Here is a 16588-nt window from a genome sequence, read left to right as displayed (position 1 = left end):
GTTTAAGCAGGGGGTTATCTGGATGGGGATGGAACCTGGCTGAGATGAGAGCAAGGTCCTATTATCTACCCTCAATTCCATGGAGGAATACACCTGGGAGTTAATAATGCTGGCTCAATCCCCATTGATTCCTGTGGGCTCCCTGCTGGCAACCCTCCCCCCCGCCTCCAGGAGTCTATCTTAAAAGGCAGCATTTATTAAGAAACATAACAATTCTAGCCACCAAACATGATTCCACGCAGCTTGGGTTTCAGCTTTGTTTCCTTTGCTAACCAGAGACCAAGTCCTGTCCGCAACTCTATAAACACACAGTGACATCTAGTGGCTGAATGATATACTGCAGGTAAATATATCATACAGCCGGTTGAAAAATCCAATTTGATTTCCATTAAAAATTTCGAATGAACCAATTTCATTCTTAAAGCGCTACAGAAAATTTTAGTTTTTCTAATGGCCGAAAAGAAAAATTTCATTTCATTTTGAAGTGAAATTTTTGTTTTGCTTTTCAAAAACCGACTGAAAATTTCAATTTGAAACTAAAGAGAAAGTTTCATTTTTGTTTCAAATTTTTTTCATCTACAAGTTTAAAAAATGTCATTGACATCAAAATGTTACACCAAATGTTCACAGTACTTCAACAAAAAAGGCATTTTTCAAAGAAAAAACCTTTCAGCTAGTCTTACACAGGCCAGAGAAAGCAGGTAGTCACAGGGCAGTTTCACAGGGTAGCTGGCCCATTACGGGAACTGAGTTTAGCCCCCATCTGTAATTCATCGGCTGCCTCCCAGCGGAGGAGGTGTGGCCAGTGATCATGTGATAGCTTGAAGATCACCTGGTCCTCATAAAAACCAGCAGAGGCAGGCAAGCAAACTTAGTTTACAGGTGACTTCTAGGCAAACGGCCTGCAGAGTGTTATCCTGCAGGGAGCAGGTTATGGAAGAGATGGGAGTTTGCTGGGACTCCCAAGCAGGTGGCCTGGGGAGTATAATTCTGTAGGGTGCAGATAGGTCCCTACAGACCCAAGGGGAAGAAGGAACTTGACTGAGGCATTTAGCTTGTGTTATTTTGAAGAAATAACAGGGAAGCCCTGAAGAAAAGGTGACTGGAATCCTGTAGCTGGAGCGTGCTCTTTGGTGCAGGGACCAGTGAGTTAGCCCCCTTGGCTTGCTTGAGGATATCTAGAACTACTCTCCCAGAGGAGATGGAGGGTCCCTGGCAGCAATGCAGAATGACCAGCCCTGACCAAGTCAGCTGGCACAGGCCAGCTATGGTTTTTAATTGCAGTTTAGACATACTGTAAGAATCATCAAGGCTTGGACATAGGAGTTGGCAATTTGGAGAGCGCCTCAGACCTTTTACTATTTTGCAAACTTGCAAAGCAAGTTCCCAGTTTGTACAACCATTTCCCCCACCTCCTAGCAGTGAAGGCTGGGTTTGGTTTCAAGGCAGATTCAATTAACAACGTATTTGCCTACCAAGGGAATCCTGTGCTATGTAGACAATGAAGAACCATGGAAGGCTATGCTTGCTCTCCTCGCCAGGCCAGAGAGAGAGTGCCCGTGCCCAGAGCAGTGACAGGTGCTCAGATACCAGGATGATATACAAGTAATACAAGGGTACAAGTAGTACAACAGAGAGATTGCAAACCCCACACTTTAAAATTCGACTAGTGATTTGTACCTAAACTGAGACACCTTAAAGGGACCTGATACTCAGAGGACGAGTGCTCAACACTTTCTGAAAATGAGACCCCCGAGCAGGTGTCTGAGTTGGAGCCCCTAAAATCACCAGCTACCTTTGAAAATGTATTGCCTTAAGTATAGGCTAGCTTCTGGCTTAACTTGATCTATTAGCTAATACAAACAAGACGTGGGGGTGTGTTTACAGATCAAACATGAACATTGGTGTTCTGTGATTTGTTTAGAAGTCCAATTGAAAGACCTTTCTATTCACATATCCTCCTACAATCTTGTGAAAGCAAAACACATTATAGCTGAGGTTTTGCATGAGAATTGGAAAGCAAAATTCACTATAAATAAAAATGAAACTGAACAGACTAGTCGCAAATGGTGAAATGCAAAATTTAAACAAATAGCAAAAATACTGGGGTTAAATGTTCTTGCCATTAATAGTAAGAGAGGTAAAGGACTTATTTTAAATCGTGATTTGTTATGTTGATAGTGTCTTAAAATCAGTCTCTCTGTCAGATAATGTCAGTCTTGCTCTTAATTTTGTTGCGAGGATGGTTTGGACTGGGACCACAGAGACTGGGTTCATCTGCTGGCTCTGCCACAGGCACCTAAAAATGGGGACAATAATATTTCCTTTGTACGTCTTGTCTATTTAGACTGTAAACTTCTGGGGGCAGAAACTGTCTCTTACTATGTGTACAGACAGTGCTTAGCACAAAGGGGCTCATTCTCAGTTTGGGGCTTTTACGTGCTACTCTAATACAAATAACTACATAATTATCTTTAGCTTGTAATAAGCCCACTGAAATATGCGCCAGTTGTTCATGGCCAGACCAGCCTGTTATGAATGAAAGTTTTGTTGTTGCTGTTGTTACTTGATTATCTCTATTCATTCTTCCCTCTTCTTACCCCTTTTTGCTTTGATATATCAACCTGCATTCATGTATGCCAGGAGGATAGCAAGGAACCTTTCCGAGTTTAGGCTCAGTGCTTTATGGCTGCGACTGCTTATTTCTATTTGATTGCATGGGCTTGGAATAATTTCTGAAGTGATCGAAACTCAGTCATCCAAGTCCATGGAAACCAGAGCCGATCCAGCAATGAAGACGTGGCGTGTCCCAAAGAGACAATAAATTAAAGATGTAACATAGCCAGGGCCTACATAAAGCATAACTCATGCATAATTCACAATGCCTCCCAGCAAACTATGCAAAAGCCATACACCATCCAAGCCCTTTGCTCTCAGTTTCCTCAGGAACCATTGAGATTAAAACGATGAAGATGTGAGAGTGTGCCTCTCATTCCCCCCACCCTTACTCTAACAACCATAAGGTTGCCTGGAGCGCTCAAGGAGAGAGGGGGAAAGCTGAGACCTTTAATCTGTAGCCAGATGCTGAGCAGGGGTGAAAGGCCGCACGTCTCCTGCGCCGGGTCTGGGATAATGAAGATGGGTTGCAGAAATGGTGGTGGTTTGAAGCTCTTATCCTGAGTGTTCTGGAGTCTGGTACATTTGCAACTCTGTGCAATGGCAAAGCAGGGCTCTCGGGGATGAGCTGGGCTATCGTTTATTGCCAGGGACTTTGCCTCTCCAGTGACTGGAAAAGCAATCTTGGGTTTAGAACTCACCCCTATGCGGAACCCCTCTTCGTCCCCTCAATACCCAAGTTTCCTCGCCTCCCCTGAGTACCGAAGCACCAACCAGCACAGAGGAGCCACTCAAGTTTCCTCTTCTTGGTAAGGATGCGTTAGCCTTCTCTCTCGCTATCAAGTAATCCAGGCTTTGCTGATCCTGCCCCTCTCTATGGTGTTTAGCTGTCAGCTAAGGAGCTCACAGGAATTCACACCCCTTTATACCCTGTTTGTCATTAGCCCCCTCTTAGTGATGGATAAGCCAAGGCACCAAAATCAGGCGCTGATCCACATTTGGGTGAAAAGCAATATAGACGTGACTGTACGTCTCATGGTGAGCTAGGGCAAGGAACAAGGATTCAGCTCTCTCTGTTTTGTACGCCATAGATGGAACTTGGACACAATGGTGGTGGGGCTTTAGAAATGCTATTGGCAGTGGGTTAGACTGGTATAGAAAAGGGCCCTCTCACTGCGTGGGCTAAAGAAGAGAGGGGGGCTGTAGCAGAGCACTGCTGTAATCCAGACCAGGGAGAGGAGGGGGAACTCTCCCGGACTGCGATTTTAGCAGAGGAGAGGGAGCAGGACTTGCCTTTACAGCCCCTTTTGAGTGAGCCAGATATCCAGTTCACTCTGTGACCAACACACCCACCTGGAATTCTACTCCAGTGACCTTGGCTGAATTTGAACATTGAAGGCCTCACAAAAATCTCTTGCCAGTCTCCTGAGCCACTTATGGCCAGATTTTTAAAGCTATTTAGGCACCGAGTAGGATTTTCAAAAGCGCCTAGGCACCTAACTCCTATTGGGCCCCTAAGCACTTTTGAAAAAAGAAAAGGAGTACTAGTGGCACCTTAGAGATTAACCAATTTATTTGAGCATAAGCTTTCGTGAGCTACAGCTCACTTCATCGGATGCATTATGCATCGAAAGCTTATGCTCAAATAAATTGGTTAGTCTCTAAGGTGCTACTAGTAATCCTTTTTCTTTTTGCGAATATATACTAACACAGCTGCTACTCTGAAACCTAAGCACTTTTGAAAATCTCACCAGGCACCTATCTACATCTTTAGGAGTATAAATACCTTTAAAAATCTGTCCCTCACTCTCAGTGCTTGCCTAGCAACTGTGATGCACAAAGAGGTACTCGGGAACTCTCCCCATGGAGCCGATAACCTGCCCAGTGTTCATTTTTGTTCCCAGGAATAAAATTTTTGAGATTGATTTAATCTTTTCAATTTAATTTTGGTGCTTTGCTTTTATTATTTGCTTTCATTCCAGGCAATAATCTATCTGCAAATGATGTCAAATTTTAAACCGCGGTCAGAGTGAACATTTGCTGAGGGAAAATTATTAGCAAGGCTCTCTGTCAGAAGAAGAGGTACAGGCAGTGTAAATAAGTTAAATTAATTAATCTTGCTAATTCAATTTGCCCTTAGAAATTAAAACTAACCCAGGAAATCCTATTTGTTTGTATATGTCCCCTTTGAAGAGCATTAATACCTCATGCCACTGAGGTCATATGTCAATTGTGAGACCATGAAGCAAATCTAGGGCAAAATTACTAGAAAAGAGTATAATTGTTTGTATTATTGTAATACCTAGAGGACCCAATGGAGCTATATGCATGGACAGTAAGACACACTCCCAGGCCTGAAGAGTTTACAATCTAGCAAGGCAAGACAGACAACGTGTAGGTGAATGGAAATACTGTCATCTCCATTGCACAGAAGGGGCTCAGAGATACAGAAAGATTAAATGACTTATCTGAGATCACAAAAGGAATCTCTGGCAGAGACATAAATTCAGCTCAATGAACCCACATAACTTCCAACGTGAAGCTGAATAATGGGAGTAAAGGCTGATGCCTGCATTGAGCGGAGAAGGTCAGTTGAGCAGGGAAATGTGTTTGGTTTGACAAATGCAACAGGAATTCCTTCCCTTCATTTGAGGCAAGATTTTATTGTGTGAACAACAAAAGGTTCTGAGGATTGAATTGGATGAACCCTCCAAAATCTGAGTATCAGTCTGGACTATGCAAACCTCTTGGGCCTGCATATTGAAATGCAACTTTTGCAAAACCAGCCTGTTTTCAAGACACTTCTACTTCTATTCCTGGTCAGAACTAGCAAACCCCTGATCCAACTCCCATTTAAGTCAAAGGACCATTTCCATTTCCAGGAATTAGAAAGGGTCCTAAAACAAAGACTCCAGGCTTCAAGATGAAAAATAACATGGAGAAAATTCACTGGGCTTTTGCAGATCTCAAAAACAGATTCAGTTCAGGGTTGCTTCTAATTTTAGGTGAGTTTGGGTCAATTCTTCTGCTGCAGTCAGGATCCCTGTCTATAATTTTCAAAGTTCATTAGAGTTCGGAACATGTTGCATTTTAGGTTCAAAATCATTTTTCCAAGCCATATAATATACAAATGCTTATGATCCTTGGACAAACTATTACTAACATTCTGCTCTTTTATGTCTTTGAACTTGCAACATGCCAAGCTACATGAAAGTAACCAATTGAAACGAATAATTGGAGAGTTTTCCAGCACATAATTGCTGCCCTGGATAAAAATAATAATGGATTTCTTGATTTATTTTTCTTCATTCCCCACTCTGCATAACATAATCTAGGGGTGTTAATGAGAATGGGTGAGCAATCAGGTTAAATGTGTTATTAAAGTTTAAATACTCCACTGTATTTATAGCTAACAAATGAGAGATTATTTGACTTCATGCTAGTGAAATAATAGATTGTGTTCATAATCTGATAATTGCAAAGTGCTTTACAAATATAAATTAAGCTCAACACTACTCCTCAGTGATAAGTTTTATGATACCCATTTTACAAAGAGAGAATCAAACACAGAAAGGTAAGGCCTAATTTTTGTAGAATGCCCACTAATTTTGAGTGCCCAAATTGACACTTTGGGCTTGATTTGCAGAGATTCTGAGCATCTGCAGCTCCTATTGACTTAAATTGGGGTCAGCAGCACCATGCAATGCCAGAGCCAGGGTGTCTCAAATTGGGCACTCAAAAAATGAGTCCCCCAAAATTGAAAATTTAAACCTAAATGATCTTCTCAAGGCCACAGAGCAAAGGCACATGCATAATCAAGAACAGGAGCCAGGAGTCATCTACACCTGTGCTCTAACTGTCCTCTCTGGCAGGATAGCTTTATTCTACCAAACATCCAATAACCCACAATGTTCCTTTGTGACTAGTTGACTATGTAGTATTGCTACTTGATATTAAACAGGTCAATTTATATACTGATAGAGTTGTTCCCTGGGAACCAGGGATTAATATTTTAACTGAGATTCTTATAAAAGGAGTATTTGTGGCACCTTAGAGACTAATTTTAAATTTGTTAGTCTCTTAGGTGCCACAAGTACTCCTTTTCTTTTTGCGGATACAGACTAACACGGCTGCTACTCTGAAACTTATAAAAGGAGATTACCTCCATGCTGTTTGACCATCTCTGTTCCAGGACTGGTTTGTATAGTGTAAATAAACAAGTTGAATTAAGAATATACCCAGACTCCCCATCACTAATTTCTCCTCTAATTGAAAGCCAGCCAGCAATGCCCCAACGTCTGCTACTGCTTTCATTCACCAAAGAATAATCTTTCCTCTTATTATGAAATGCATTTTGAATGCAAGGTCTTTTTAACTGCAGTACAGCCCTACAATCAATTGCTCCAGAGACATGAAGGGAAATCATTACCTAAGTGCACATCACTTGCATTATGGCTCTAAAGCTAGTATATATATTGCCACCTGCCACACTGTGGGTATGTTGCATGCCATAAAGAGAGAGTGCACCACAGGATACATCTTCCCATAACCACTTTCCTGTGCAATGCAACAGCAAGATGCATAAAAGCATACATCCCCTCCCCTCCACATTTTATTTTCTTGTTCAGGCTACTTTACACAACATTAGCAGTGATCTTCCATCACTTATAGCTGTTGTCTGTTGAGCAGAATTTTTCATGGAAGTTTACTTTCTTCCTGGCTTTGCAGCATTCCCTGTGGTCATTTGAGTTTTGCACAAATTGCAGTAGAGAACAACTCTTGCTTGTCTGTGATTTGTTGTGGACAGAGAACAAGGCATGGGCTGTAGAGATAGGGTGCCAAACATTTAGCCCTTGGGCCAGATCTGATGTATTGGCATGACCATGTGTTCCGCACTACAGTAGCCACAGAACAAAGCTATAGTTTTGAAAAGGGCTGGAAGCAATTAGGCACACAATTCCCACTGAAAGTCTATAGAAACCAGGTGTTCAGTTCCCACAGATAAGTATTTCTCAATGAACGGTCCACGGACCGGTGCTGGTCCCTGAGATCTCCCTGACACAGTTTAGGAAGGTAGCAAGCCGGTCCCTGGTATCAAAAAGATTGAGAAACAATGAGATAGATGCCTTTGAAAAGCCCAGCCCTAATTAATTTTCATGTACTCGCATTAACAATTCATCCAACACTTATAAGGCCAAATGCAAACAAACACCTCTTTGCCTATTCACAAATACAGGGCTCAATTCAGGCTGCAGGCAAGTCTCCCCTAAAGCAAATGCACATTAATGCAGTGAAAGCAGGTTTAGTGATGGCCTTTTACTAGATGCCCTCAGCTCCAAGCACAGCCAGTAGGCAAAACATACAGATTTATGTTATCAGTACAAAATTCAATAGCTTGTTGTAGGCGCCCATGGCATAATATAGTACAAATATTTAAACAGCTCCCTTATTACAACTCCGGCATTCCCATCCAACAGTTAACCAGCAAAGCCAGGCAATACAAACCGAAAGTCTCCCTGTCTCCCACCACAATCAAAGTTGTCCTCACTCTCTAAAAGCTGGAGAAAAGAGATGGGTTTTGCAGCATGTGCTTAAGGGCAACACATTCAAGCTACTTCAGTTCATGAAAACACAACGGACAGAGCGTTGGTTTATATGACAGTAAGGCCTGATCCAGCAACTCGCTCTCCATGGATGAGCCCTGGTTGTCAGAGTCTCAGTAGAGCCAATGGGGCTCCACTTTGGTGCAAGAGACCCAGCTTGACAGGATCAGATTGCAGGATTGGGGTCATAGTTATGATCACGTAATGCAGGGCCACCTTAAATTGGTGCAGGCTTTTTCGGTTCCTTTTACATGCCTAGCACACATATTGTGGGGTTCTGTATGGTCATGATGGCATTCAAGAGATCTGAAGGAGAAACTTTTTACAAGTGGGCAGCCTATCCTACTGGAAATGGGCATTTCCCAGAGGAATTATCATAAACGTTTGCCATTAATTATTTACTGGCACTATTGCTTTCAACCATTCTCTACAATGAGCTGCCACATTTGAGAGATTAAAGACAAACCAAGACCATTAAGCACATGGCTTGACTTTGTATTATCAGGATCCCAAAACTGCAATCCCACTTCACAGTTCAGTTTGGTGCCAGCTATTTTCCTTGATGTAATGCAGAATTGAATGTTTAATGGATTTCTTTCCCCTGAAGATTTTTTCCCCACTAGTTGGAGAAAGATAAATACAAGTGTGAATATGAGGTAAAAACTGGCAGGCATTCCAGACCAAAAAAATAAATAAAAATTGCATTTCAATTGTGACAAGTTAGTTATGGCCTGACTATCCGAATTCCTTAGCATCTGGAATTCCCATTAAAGGCAATGGCAGACCTCCCATTGACTAATGGTAGAGGATCAAACCCCCAAAGGTATTATATTTAATATACTACAAATTACAGGATAGATGCAGAGGGCCAGATGCTAATCACAGCCCCATGTGGTGTGCATCACTGCACATCGATAACTGCACTTTAATGAAGTGCACCACTGAAACACTATTGCCGTAGGTCAGGATGTACAACAACTGTGTTAACATGCCTTAGGGCATTACTAATACACCTGTTTTTTCTTGTATATTTATCCTAAAATAATCTAATCTAATTACCATCTTGACAGATCTGACATTTCCGAAATCAGAATTTAGAGCAGGAAAAAAAATTGCAAGCCAGCCCTGAGAATTTAACTGACTGGTAAGGCAACTGATGGAGTAGCTGAACTACAAGGACATGAGAACAAACATGTAGATTTGCTAAGTTAAGATGAACAAGCCAAAGATGCTCAAAACAAGTTATGGTAGGTGTCCTTAAGCAAAGTCTGCTTCCGCTTCTTCTGGTGTTTAAGAAAAAACCCCACCAAAATACAACTTAAGTGTTGAAAGTCTGCCCTGCTTTCCACTGCATTGAATGTAGCTCGCATGCTACATACAAGCAGGTGTGACAAGAGTGTTACTAGTATTTAAACTGGTCCTCAGTTTAAGACCACCCCAGAAAACTGAGCAGGTAGCAACCTTTAAATTCTTAAAGAACATCACAACACATCATTCAAAGAATCCTCCTTCCCAAGCAACAGAGCTACATCCTCCTCCTCAGGTCTGGAGAAGCCTCTGTTGACCTAGTGCCCCGATTCCATGGGATAGGGAGCCAGATGGCCAGTGAAACCTCTATTCCAGTCTAAATTTGCTCTTGCAGATATTTGTTAAACAAAATGTAAAGTCCTACATTAATATAATATTAAATCTGCAAATTTAGGCCCTGATCCAGCAAAGCACTTAAGCACCTGAGTAATCTCAATGAAGTCAAAGGGACTACTTATGTGTCTAAATTTAAACATGCTTAAATGCTTTTCTGGCTCAAAGCCTTAAGCACAAAAGTTACATAATGAACATGTTAAGGTTTGTATAGCAAGATTGATTGGCTCACATTGTGTCATCACACAATTTTGTCATTTTTTAACAACTTGCATAACCATTTTTCTTGCACTTTAGCCACAGAGGATATTGTCATTTTAGAGTTCAGTTGATTTCTTAACTTACATAAAAAGGGGCTGAAACTATATACTGAAATAAGGCATGAGTAACAGCAGTGTGTTATAAGGGATGTCACACTGCAATCTTAACTTTAGCTTTGGCTGTCATTAAAGTGGTAACACAGGTTTGTCAGATCCCAAGCACAGAAGTAATTATAAATGATTAATGTACGCATTTCAGAAGCAAGTATCAGAAGGGTAGCCGTGTTTGCCGCTTTTACAGATCCAGACTAAGAGTCCTGTGGCACCTTATAGACTAACAGACGTATTGGAGCATAAGCTTTCGTGGGGGAATACCCTGTATCCGACGACGTGGGCATTCACCCGCGAAAGCTTATGCTCGAATATGTCTGTTAGTCTGTAAGGTGCCACAGGACTCTTTGCCGCTATTTCAGAAGCACAGTCTTTATCTATCAAATCATTACTTCCCCAGGATTGTACATCAGCAAATGCAATAATATACTTAATACAGGTGTCACACTGTGCTGAGTATCTGAGTCATCTCTTCTAATTAGGTCAGAGCTATTCATAGTTAGGTCAGAGCTGTTCTTTTTATACCACACTAGAAATCAACCAATATGGCTAGTGATGCCTTAAATTTGCTAAACCTTTCCAAATGCTGTATACCAGGAATAACTGCATTGTTTTTATAGGAAGATTAAAATAGTAAAGAGGAGACATTAAGTATTGGTACTCCAGGTAGCATGTGTGAAAGTTTTTCCTTGACAGGAAAGAACAAACGGGTGACCACAGAGCTGCCAATGAAAACCAGTAGCCTTTCACAACCAAAATATAAAATTTGTATATAGTTGGAAGGAATAACCGGTTCTAACTCAAATTCGTTTTGGACCTGTAACTAATTCATTTGTAAAATGTCGAACACATAGGATTATTCTAATAAAGACAAGACTCTGTCAGTGCTAGTTTTCTGATCTGTTTCTTTCAATGCCAATTTAGCAGTAAGAGAGAAGATGGGTAAGAATAGACACTTTTCCAGTAGGAGCAGAACTCAGCAAACAGGAAAGATGTTTTGAAAATGTGCTTTCAGTTGAACAAATTATTCTACTGACATCTGAAAATCACCTGCAGATATTAAAGTGAAGTGTCTTATGTTTTGCCAGAATTTTTAAAACCCACTGTCTATAGGATTTGTATATCAGATTAGACATGGAATGGTTTTTGAGAAGTTAGGGTAGGACCCCAAGCCCATTTAAATCAATGGGAGTCGTTCTACTTACTTCATTGTACTGGGATCAAACCCTTTCATACCTGCTAACAATTAGAAATGAAGGTAAATATGTGCGGCATTTGCCCAAATACCAGTTTCTGTGTATTCTGTACATTATTTATTGTATAAATGTGTCCATATCATTGGACCTGATCTTGCAGAGCTAAGGCAGAAAAAAGAGACAACCTAGGAAGAATGTTGATGTAAGCGCTGAGCCATGTTTTGGAATTGTTTGCATTGTGTTTAATAAATGGAGCCTGCATGCTGATTTGGGATTCTGGGCATGATGGGAACATTACATAATTTATGGAAATGTTGCACATGCAAGGACTGCATGATTGGGCCAACTGCCTATACCGCTACTTCGCAACAGTATAGAAAAAAATTAAATGTAACCAAAGTTCATAGTGAAGTTGACTTTTTTCCATACTCTACAAGAAGTGACCATGACAGCAACAGTAATTTTAATAAAAGTTCTAGCACAGAGACATTTTTTGGCCAATAAAGGCATAAAACTAAGGAGATGGATAGCTATACCATGCAGTATACAAGATGCTTCTTATCACGAGTACTTTTAGTTTCTTACCATTCTTCTCTATACAAAGGCTGAAAGAATAGACAACTGTGACCTCCAACTGGCAATGCTGCATAGCTGAAAATGGGCGACTATACTGGGCACAAAACCTCAACTATTGTATTGTTTCTAAAGGCACACTTTATAACCAGCAACTTCCAGCTTCAAGAAGGTCCAGTAAGTAAATTAATACACTCCCACAGCTGACTAGATATTGGATAAAAATGGAGGGTGGTCTGTATTAGAAGATAAGAATTAACTAGCAAAGTAGCATACCAGGAATGAAATAGTTTTAAGATATTTCACAGAGGTATATGAAGGAACACCTGCCGGAATACTCTAGATAGCACATCCAAAATAACCATTTCTGTACATGCTCTATTGTCAGTTTATGTCAAGTATACAGCGACATTAAATTCTACTTCAGCTATGATTCTGGAGTTGATCAGAAATTCATAGAAGAGCAAAGCATAACCACCTTCCAATACCCCTAATGTTTTTCTTAATAATTTCTTTTTCCTGGCATTAAGGCTAACGCAGCTGTGGCATGAAATAGTTCCTACAGTAGTTCAAAGGCCAAAATTAACTGATGTAAGTATATAAAATGTAATATTGCCACAAATAGCACATTTTAATGCTGAACTTCTGCATTCTTTATATGGACAAGATTAGACAGCAGGGAAGTTTGTTTTTCCTGGTAGCGGTTTCTTGCAACTCCAAGAAGAGTATTTAGTTTAGGTAAATAGGTAACTGACTTCTAGATGCAGGCCCTTACTGAAAGGGCAATATGTTTTTTAAAATAGCAAAACTATTTTTAATTGATTTGTTAAATTTTTAATATAAGACTCAGCTAGCTCACTTTTACACATTAAACAAGATCACGAATCATTCTGCATGCCATTTTAAAAATCACCCAAAGGAAAGCAAAATTTCTGTTTTTCTATTTGAATTTACATCAGAGTGACCATTTTAAGAGGAATTCAATAGGTGCACCAAAATCTTTCGGTCTTGTACTTGAAACACTATCGTGGTAATAGGATTTTATAAAGGACCTAATTTAAGGCATGCAACTTCTAACATGGATGACAGACAATTCTATATGTACAATTTGAAAACTATTAAACTATTAAAGAAATCATCCAGTGAATAACAAAAAAAAAAAGTTAAAAATGCTTTTAATGTTCTGTCAATCAGCATAGTTTTACTATAGCCCTGCAAAGAACACAAGTGTAATATTAATATAATATTTCAAATAAACAGTGACTTGCAGCCCACATCAACTGATATTTAGAAAACTGTTTAGGTCAACTGAGGTGAGCCATCTTCCTCTTGTCTTCCAAGGAAGAGTCCTGTGGACGTTTTCTGCAACACCATAATAGTAACAAGTATAAATGGCTGACTTTTTTTTTTTTTTTTTAAAAATGAGGAATTCCCTTAGAAGTCAACTGAAATGCTATTTAATAAAAGTTTGATTCCATATAATTAATTTAACACAGACATGAAAAATTACAAATGAATATATTTTGGGCCTGATCTTGCTTCTACTGAAATCAGTGGCAAAACTCCCACTAACTTCAATACAAGGATCTTTAAGGAAAGGCCAAAATACTTTTTACTTGTTAGGAGCAGAAGTTAGGCACTCTGGGTGAAATCCTGGCCCCCATGAAGACAATGGACTTTCCCATTAGCTTCAACAGGGTCAGGTTTTCACTTTGTTTTTCAAACAGCAGTACAGGACGTCTAATCACCTAAACCATGAAATCCTTATACTGCATTAAATTTTTCTGATGTCAACATCCCTTGTAAAAGAAATACAGAACTCAGTCAGAAGGTCAGAAAAACGATTTTCAGCTCTTTGGTTTTAAAATATATTTGTCGTTTAACCCTATATTTTATATACGTGTGTGTGTGTGTGCGCACGCACATGCATGTGCTGTTCCGGATCTGGGATCTTAAATGCAATTTTTAAACTATAGGTTCATAATTAAATGCAAACAAAACATTTTAGTGCAACAGTTAGGGTTGAAATATCAAGCACTTGAAAGTCAAGCAATATAAAACATTGCCTGTGTAAAGGTTTCAGAGTAACAGCCGTGTTAGTCTGTATTCGCAAAAAGAAAAGGAGTCCTTGTGGCACCTTAGAGACTAACCAATTTATTTGAGCATGAGCTTTCGTGAGCTACAGCTCACTTCATCGGATGCATACCGTGGAAACTGCAGCAGACTTTATATATACACAGAGAATATGAAACAATACCTCCTCCCACCCCACTGTCCTGCTGGTAATAGCTTATCTAAAGTAATCGTCAGGTTAGGCCATTTCCAGCACAAATCCAGGTTTTCTCACCCTCCACCCCCCCCCACAAATTCACTCTCCTGCTGGTGATAGCCCATCCAAAGTGACAACTCTTTACACAATGTGCATGATAATCAAGTTAGGCCATTTCCTGCACAAATCCAGGTTCTCTCACTCCCTCACCCCCCTCCAAAAACCCACCCCCATACACACACAAACTCACTCTCCTGCTGGTAATAGCTCATCCAAACTGACCACTCTCCAAGTTTAAATCCAAGTTTAAATCCAAGCCTGTGTAAAGTTACTTGATATTTAACCTTAACACTGCATTAACAATAGGTTTTTTACATGTGACTTTCTAATTAAAGAAATACAACTCTTGAGTTATTTGGCTTGTGAAGCTGATAATGATCCTGGATTTATAATAATGACTTCTGGGTCACCAGTTCTCTTTGCTGATTAACTCAGCAGACTCTCTGCCCCACTGACTAACAGAACCAACCTTAAAAGACTTTTTAAACTCACTGAACTGCAATTTATTTGGCTTGCAAATCTTGCAAACTTTGCCAGTTCGACTGAGCATCCAACATGCAAAATAGCAGTCATTAAAAATTCAACTTTGGAATTTTTAAAGTGTCAATCAGATCTACGAAGTCAGACAGGTTTGAATTTCTTTTGTCTTGAGGCACTTGAGAGTTTTTCAAGCATAAATATTCTGATCAGAACATGTGGGAAAATGTTTTTTCTATATTCCAGAAACATAAAAAATGGATCAACTTACATAAGTCATACCTTCCAAAACAATTAATTTTTGAACTGAGAGGGAAAACATAGGTAATTCTAGACCAGAAGGACTTTGTTACTCAAATTTGTTGTTAGATTTCAAATAGAACTATATTTACCACAATAATTTATGGACTTAATTCTTCAAGGTGCTGGGCACTCTGGTCTTGATTTTAATTTAAGTATGGGAATAGTCCCAATGAAATCAAGAGGACTACTCATATGTTTAAGTAAGTACTTTGTAGGATGAAGCTCAATATTCTTGGAACTCAGGGGCACAGCAAGAACTCAGCATTCTACAAAAAATTTAACCATCAGTGTGTGTGTGCGCGCATTTGTATGTTTTCTTCCATCCAGATGCCACTTGGGATGTGACAAATAATTTTCCATTCTTCTGAACCTCAAATTCTCATCCTCACATGAAAGCTCTGAAAAGAGAACCTTTCAAAAAAAACAAAAACAAAAACAAAACAAAACGACAAAGAAGCGACAATGCCCGTGACTTACATAAATATTGATATTTAGATAAATGGGTGATTAGTACATTCTTACCAGGTTAAGAGAGTCATGCAGCAGATTTTTGGATCTACAACTCAGACCCTATTTAAATTAGGAACTGTACATCAATAAATTAAAGCATTTCACAAATAATACTTGTGAAACTTAACACACTTTCTTAAATAATTATAAAATAAGATGATACTTAGCTATCTTAAACTTTTAACAATACATAGTACATTTACAATATTTATAAATAAATTATCACAATTACAAACACTGAACTATGTGTGTACAATACTAATTTAGCCCAAAGACCAAAGAGACATACAGACTTTAAAAGGATTACTGAAACCAATTTAATGTCTTGCAACCGGGTGAAGTCTTAAACTTTTTGTTCTGCAGGAATATATTCCACTGAAGGGCACATCTGCAGTAAGCATCACTATGTCAAAGTACAAAAGACTGGATGCATCAGATTAAATAAGTTACTTTTTCGATGTCTTCATTAGCTAATTTTGTTTTTAGAAGGAAAGTTACAGAATGTATTGTTGAAATACTTAATGTAAATAAGGAGTTGTTTTCCTTTCCAAAAAGAGTTTTTTTCCACTTAATCCTCTCAAGAAATTGTTTAAAACTAGATAGAAGAAGTGGATTTTAATGACGAGAAAATAAATACACTTGATTCCTTTGGAATAAATTACTAAATTGGGTCTGAAAAGCAAAAATGTTATGATGTCAGCACCAAATCTTATTATTTGAAGTTGAAGTCTCCCTCCACAGGTAAGAGAAAGGTGTACCGTCCAGTGAGAGAAAGAAATAATAATAGTATGAAAGTGCACTGTGCAACAAACTGTAAGAAAGACTGAAGAATGTGAACATGCCCTTTAGGCATCAAATTTAAAGCTGATGTGTCTTTACTAGAAAAGAGATCTGTTACTGACAAGGGTTTTCAGAAGGGAGTCCCCCTGGACCAGTGTGGACAAAGGTGTAACTGTGTGCACAGATGGA

This window comes from Eretmochelys imbricata, chromosome 18 (assembly GCF_965152235.1).
Source record: "Eretmochelys imbricata isolate rEreImb1 chromosome 18, rEreImb1.hap1, whole genome shotgun sequence".
Classification (NCBI taxonomy): domain Eukaryota; kingdom Metazoa; phylum Chordata; order Testudines; family Cheloniidae; genus Eretmochelys; species Eretmochelys imbricata.
Note: the sequence above shows the minus strand (reverse complement) of the source record.